The sequence below is a fragment of the Triticum dicoccoides genome, chromosome 3A (assembly GCF_002162155.2).
Source record: "Triticum dicoccoides isolate Atlit2015 ecotype Zavitan chromosome 3A, WEW_v2.0, whole genome shotgun sequence".
Taxonomy (NCBI): Eukaryota; Viridiplantae; Streptophyta; class Magnoliopsida; order Poales; family Poaceae; genus Triticum; species Triticum dicoccoides.
The window spans coordinates 727,996,603-728,003,378 of NC_041384.1; the positions used below are offsets into that span (position 1 = coordinate 727,996,603).

The 6,776-nt window shown below is 45.4% G+C and overlaps 1 pseudogene; it reads left to right on the forward strand.

The window, feature by feature from the left end:
* The window catches only part of LOC119273525, a 20,467-nt pseudogene extending 14,112 nt beyond the window's left edge, over positions 1 to 6,355 (forward strand).
* The last annotated feature ends 421 nt before the right edge of the window (positions 6,356 to 6,776 follow it).

Here is a 6,776-nt window from a genome sequence, read left to right on the forward strand (position 1 = left end):
GGACGGGGCGGCGACGAGGGATGGAGACGTACGGGGGCGGGGGCGACGGTGCAGAGAAGAAGAAGCAGATGAGAAACTGAAATTTTTGTAAGTGTTGTTTATATAGGAGGGGCCTTTAGTACCGGTTGGAGCCACCAACCGGTACTAAAGGCCTGTTTTGGCCAGGCCAAGCGGCGGGAAGCGACCCCCTTTAGTACCGGGTGGTGGCTCCAACCGGTACTAAAGGCCTCCCCTTTAGTACCGGCTGGTGCCACGACCCGGTACTAAAGGGGGTGCGCTGGCGCAGGTGCGGTGCGGCAAGTTTAGTCCCACCTCGCTAGCCGAGGGTCGACCGCACTGGTTTATAAACCCCCGTGCGGTAGCTCTCTCGAGCTCCTCTCCAAAGCAGGCCTACTGGGCCTACATGTTCTATGCTGCCCTGTGGGCCTACTGGGCCTTTGCGGGCCTGCATCCTGGCCCAACAACAGGTTGGGTTTCTAGTCGTATGCAGGCCGATCTGGCCTAGTAGGCGGGCTTTTTTTATTTTTTTTGATTTATTTATTTTTGAGTTGTTTTTTTTTGTATTTAGAGTTTCTTTGTGAATATTTTTGCTTTAGGTACAAAAAATTACAAACTTTTTGTTAGTGCCCGTAGTTTTCAAATTTGAATAGTTTAAATTTTGAATTATTTGAAATTAGTGTGAATCACTAGTTTGTGAATAACTTAACTTTAAAAATCAATAAAGGCATGAAAGAATTTGTTTGCACATAAAATTTCTTCGCGTTTCAAATGCCAAAACACATAATTAACTACCCTAACTATTACAGAGATTCCCTTCTGGGTGTGAAACACAGAAGAAAGTGATGATAGTGAAGCCGATCACATCCCAGATCTTTGGGTGTGAAACTTTTTCTTCGCGTGTGTCCCTTTGCGCCGTAACCATGGAAAATCTTCATCATTTAACGGGATGCTCGGGTCAATATTCAATGTGAATGGAGCAATTTCATCAAACTTTTCATAATCTTCTGACTTGTCTGTCTTGTCATTCACTCCCACGATGGTTCTCTTCCCAGAAAGAACTATGTGCCACTTTGGCTCATCGTACGATGCATTCGCTTCCTTATCTTTTCTTTTTCTTGGCTTGGTAGACATGTCCTTCACATAGAAAACCTGTGCCACATCATTGGCTAGGACGAATGGTTCGTCTGCATACGCAATATTGTTGAGATCCACTGTTGTCATTCCATACTGCGGGTCTTCCGTTACCCCACCTCGTATCATATTGACCCATTTGCACCGAAACAAAGGGACCTTAAAACCACGTCGATAGTCAAGTTCCCATATGTCTTGTATATAACCATAATATGTTTCCTTCCCCGTCTTGGTGTCTGCATCAAAGCGGACACCACTGTTTTGGTTGGTGCTTTTCTTATCTTGGGCGATCGTGTAAAATGTATTACCATTTATCTCGTACCCTTTGGAAGTCATTATATTCGAAGATGGTAACTGGGACAGCAAGTACAGGTCATCTTCAATAGAGGTGTCATGCATGGTACATGTCTGCAAACAGCTGGCGAAACTCCTGGTTTGTTCACGTGTAATCCAGTCATCAGACCGCTCCGGGTGTTTGGAGCATAGCAAATTCTTGTGTTCATCCATATACGGAGCCACCAAGGCGGAATTCTGTAGAACTGTGTAGTGCGCTTCAGTGAGAGAATGTTCGTCCATACATATTATTTGTTCACCTCCTAGCGTGCCTTTTCCATCCAGTCTGCCCTTATGCCGCGATTCAAGAACACCAATCGGCTTAAGGTCAGGAATAAAGTCAATACAAAACTCAATGACCTCCTCATTTTGACGGCCCTTGGAGATGCTTCCTTCTGGCCTAGCATGGTTATGAACATATTTCTTTAAGACTCCCATGAACCTCTCAAAGGGGAACATATTGTGTAGAAATACAGGACCCAAAACGTTAATCTCTTTGCATAGGTGAATTAGGACGTGCATCATGATGTTGAAGAAGGATGGTGGGAACACCAACTCAAAACTGACAAGACATTGCACCAAATCATTCTCTAAACTTGGTATGATTTTTGGATCGATTACCTTCTGAGAGATTGCATTGAGAAATGCACATAGCTTCACAATGGCTAATCGAACGTTTTCCGATAGAAACCCCCTCAATGCAACCGGAAGCAGTTGCGTCATAATCACGTGGCAGTCATGAGAATTTAGGTTCTGGAACTTTTTCTCTGCCATGTTTATTATTCCCTTTATATTCGACGAGAAGCCAAACGGTACCTTAATACTGAGCAGGCATTCAAAGAAGATTTCCTTCTCTTCTTTGGTAAGAGCGTAGCTTGCATGCCGTCTTTTCCGTGCATATGTTGCTGGTCCTCTCGTGCCTCAGGTGTATCTTTTGTCTTCCCATACACGTCCAAGAAGCCAAGCAGGGTCACACAAAGATTCTTCGTCACGTGCACCACGTCGATTGCGGAGCGGACCTCTAGGTCTTTCCAATAGGGCAGGTCCCAAAATATAGATTTCTTCTTCCACATGGGTGCGCGTCTGTCAGCGTCATTCGGAACAGGTTATCCACCAGGACCCTTTCCAAAGAGCACCTTCAAATCCTTGACCATATCATGTACATCAGCACTAGTACGGTGGCGAGGCTTCGTCTGGTGATCCGCCTCACCTTTGAAATGCTTGCCTTTCTTTCTTACGGGATGCCTGCTCGGAAGAAATCGACGATGTCCCAGTTTCACATTCTTCTTACAATTAGCCAAATATATACTGTCGGTATCGTCCAAACAGTGCGTGCATGCGCGGTATCCCTTTTTTGTCTGTCCTGAAAGGTTACTGAGAGCAGGCCAATCATTGATGGTCACGAACCGCAACGTCTTTAGGTCAAATTCTTCCCCCATGTGCTCATCCCACGCACGTACACCTGTTCCATTCCACAGTTGTAAGAGTTCTTCAACTAATGGCCTTAGGTACACATCCATGTCGTTGTCGGGTTGCTTAGGGCCTTGGATGAGCACTGGCATCATAATGAACTTCCGCTTCATGCACAACCAAGGAGGAAGGTTATACAAACATAGAGTCACAGGCCAGGTGCTATGGTTGCTGCTCTGCTCCCCAAAAGGATTAATGCCATCTGCGCTTAGACCAAACCATACGCTCCTTGCGTCATCTGCAAACTCCTTCCCGTACTTTCTTTCGATTTTTCTTCACTGTGACCCGTCAACGAGTACTCTCAACTTTCCGTCTTTCTTACGGTCTTCTCTGTGCCATCGCATCGCCTTGGCATGCTCTTTGTTTTGGAACAAACATTTCAACCGTGGTATTATAGGAGCATACCACATCACCTTAGCAGGAATCTTCTTCCTGGGGCGCTTGCCCTCGACATCACCAGGGTCATCGCGGCTGATCTTATAGCGCAATGCACCACATACCGTGCAAGCGTTCAAATCCTCGTACTCACCGCGGTAGAGGATGCAATCATTAGGGCATGCATGTATCTTCTGCACCTCTAACCCTAGAGGGCAGACAACCTTCTTTGCTTCGTACGTACTCTCGGGCAATTCGTTGTCCTTTGGAAGCATATCCTTTATCATTACCAGCAACTTTCCAAATCCCTTGTCAGATACACCATTCTCTGCCTTCCGTTGCAGCAATTCCAGTGTGGTGCCCAGTTTTTTCTTGTCACCTACGCAATTCGGGTACAACAATTTTTTGTGATTCTCTAACATGCGCTGCAACTTCTTCTTCTCCAAATCACTTGCGCAGTTTTTCTTTGCATTGGCAATGGCCCAACCTAGATCATCAACGGGCTCATCTGATGCCTCTTCTTCAGCTTCTTCCCGCATTGCCGGCTCAGCTTCTTCCCGCATTACCGGCTCAGCTTCTTCCCTCATTGTTGTATCATCGTATTCAGGGAACCCATGGCCAGGATAGCTGTCGTCGTCCTCTTCTTCTTCATTGTCTTCCATCATAACCCCTCTTTCTCCGTGCTTGGTCCAAACATTATAGTGGGGCATGAAACCGGACTTAAACAGGTGGACATGAATGGTTCTTGACGTAGAGTAATTGTGACCATTCTTACAGAGAGCACATGGACAAGGCATAAAATCATCCGCCCGCTTGTTTACCTCAGCCGCAAGCAGAAAAGTATGCACGCCCTCAACGAACTGGGGAGAGCATCGGTCATCGTACATCCATTGCCGGCTCATCTTCATTACACAACACCGAATAGACCAAATTAATACAAGTTCATACATAAAGCTCATACAACACTTAAATGCAACAAACAAATAACTCTCTACCTAAAGCATTTAAATGCAACAACAAATACGATCAAGATCGCAACTAAGGTAAAAATGGATCCAACAGCATAATGATACCAAGCCTCACTATCGATGGCATATTTTCTAATCTTTCTAATCTTCAAGCGCATTTTCTCCATCTTGATCTTGTGATCATCGACGACATCGGCAACATGCAAATCCAATTCCATGTTCTCCCCCTCAATTCTTTTCAATTTTTCTTTCAAGTACTCATTTTCTCTTTCAACTAAATTTAACCTCTCGACAATAGGGTCGGTTGGAATTTCCGGTTCACATACCTCCTAGAAAAAATTTCTATGTCAACTTGATGGGCATAATTTGTCATAAACACAAAATGCAACTAGTTTTAAAAGAGAATATATATATACCACATCCGAATCATAACAAGGACGAGGGCCGACGGGGACGGATATCAAAACCATGGCACTATATGTATAACAAACAACGTACGAGTAAGATAATTATACGAGTAAGTATATATCCAAATCACACAAACATCAATTTTTATATAAAATTTCATGAACAAGAGGCTCACCACAAGGTGGTGCCGGCGACGGGACGGTGCGGGCGATCGACGGTGGTTACGACGGATATTTAGAAGGCACTAAGTAAACCACACCTACATATGCAAACTAAGTGTTATTTTTGACCTCAAATTGCATATAAATCAAATACTAGCACATATATATATATATATATCCTCCCAAATTACTAAACTCACAAATTAATCACTATATAAAGCATTGCAAGAGCTAATCTAGCAATGAGAGATGAAAGGACAAAGTTGCTAACCTTTGTGATCATTTGAATGGATGGGGGCCTTCAAATCTTGACAAATTTTGGGCAAAATGTGTGATGAGCTCGAGAGGAAGAGGGGAAGAACAGAGAGGAGAGGGGAAAGGGGAAGAACAGAGCGAGCTCGGGTGGACGAAGGGTTTATGTAGGACGACCTTTAGTACCGGTTCGTGCCAAGAACCGGTACTAAAGGGGCTGGAGGGGCCCTAGTCTGACAACATCCTGTCACCACTCTCATTAGTACCGGTTCGTGGCACGAACCGGTGCTAAAGGTTCGCCACGAACCGGTACTAATGAAAGCGGCCCGGCTAGCCGTTGGAACCGGCACTAATGTATACATTAGTGCCGGCTCAAATACAAACCGGCACTAATGTGCTTCAGGTTTGACCCTTTTTCTACTAGTGGTGAGACTTCATCCCCTGAACTTCTGCTTCGCTGGGTCTAGGTATCTGCTTATCTTCCCCGCGTAACCGTAAGGAAGTTTTACTCCTACGAGGCAGGTGAAAAACTGCTCGATCTTCTCCTGACTTAGAGTGAAGCACGCGGGAGGGTAGTCATTTCCGGTCTTCTTGGCATTTTTGCCTTTGCGACGACTTTCTGTGTCCTGCTTCGCCTCATCATCATCATTAGCGTGAAACTCCTCATCATCATCACCCTGGTTACTAATGGCGCACCAGCTTGTGGTGCGCCATTAGTAGTTTTGCAAAAAAAAATGATAGTAGTGACGCACGTGGTGAGTGGTGTGCCATTACTAGTTAAACTAGTAATGGCGCACTGTCCCCTGGTGCGCCGTTAGTATTTTTAGAAAAATAAAAAAATTGTTAGTAGTGGCGCATCATTGGTGTGATGCGCCATTAGTGTGATAGACACTAGTGACGCATCAGCACATGGTGCGCCACTGCTATATAGTAGTGGCGCACCACATGTCTGGTACGTCATTAGTGTCCATATTATCTATAGACCGGCTGCTAGATGAGCAGGAGTTCCTCCGGCTGGTGGCATGGCCGGAGACGGAGGAGGAGGAGGAGGAAGAGCGGTGCCGGGGGCTAAGAGGCGTTCATGATGTACGAGGTGAAGGGCGAAGGGTGCATCACGCCGGCGAGCCTGATGCGGATGCTCGCCACGCTGGGGTCCGAGCATGGCATCGAGGAGTGCCGCGCCATGATCCGCAGGTTTGATCTCAATGGAATGGAGTGGTTTGTTTCGACGAGTTCAAGATCACGATGGATGCGTAACAGCTTTTTGTCTATCGGCCAGTCTACTGAATACTGATCTGAGTAGTTAACATGCCATAGAAATAAGATTAATTTGGTTTTCGGTGCAACCAAACATATTTCACTAATTCACCATGTAAATTTGTTTACCTGCAATGTGTATCGTTTTTCAAAGAGATTAGAAATAGCAGAATCAACAAAGCGTTGTAGTAATTCAAAGCATCTCCAGGGATAGGAACGTTTTATCTACTAGCAAAAGATCCGTGCGTTGCAACGGAAAAAACACAACTCCTACCATGCAAATCTAAGGTGAAATTTAAATTTGGTCCAGCTCCAGCTTGTGCACCACAGGTGTGGCTGGCAAGCTCACACCATCCCTACTCTTGCCTGACATTGCCTTGCCCATTTGTGTTGGTCCTCACCTCACGACTAACCTCCCTGG